The sequence below is a fragment of the Ursus arctos genome, unplaced genomic scaffold, assembly GCF_023065955.2.
Source record: "Ursus arctos isolate Adak ecotype North America unplaced genomic scaffold, UrsArc2.0 scaffold_2, whole genome shotgun sequence".
NCBI classification, from domain to species: Eukaryota; Metazoa; Chordata; class Mammalia; order Carnivora; family Ursidae; genus Ursus; species Ursus arctos.
Genome location: NW_026622874.1, coordinates 59,199,049 through 59,199,387, shown reverse-complemented (window position 1 = coordinate 59,199,387; position 339 = coordinate 59,199,049).

The following is a 339-nucleotide window of genomic DNA, read 5'->3' as shown; positions in this document are numbered from 1 at the left end:
TCCTGCTCTATTACCTGGACTATCTCAGGATATGAAAATCTCGCCATGATGGGGGTAGGGGCAGGGAATGCAGATAGAATTGATTCCTGAGCTTAAAACCTTATGAAGCTCTTGGTTTTATTTTAAGTCCTCCGCAGAAAGAGGTCTCCAAGCTTCCACAAAAATTTACTTGCCACAGACTCATGCACGTGCTCTGCCAATGTGAGTGTCATTAGGGTGTGTGTGTGTGTGTGCGTGCGTGCGCGCGTGTGTGTATCTGTGCCTACTCTTTGCGGAAAACACAACACATCCCATATTGCTCCTCTTCTGAATGGAACAGCCATTGCCTGCTTGGGTGTC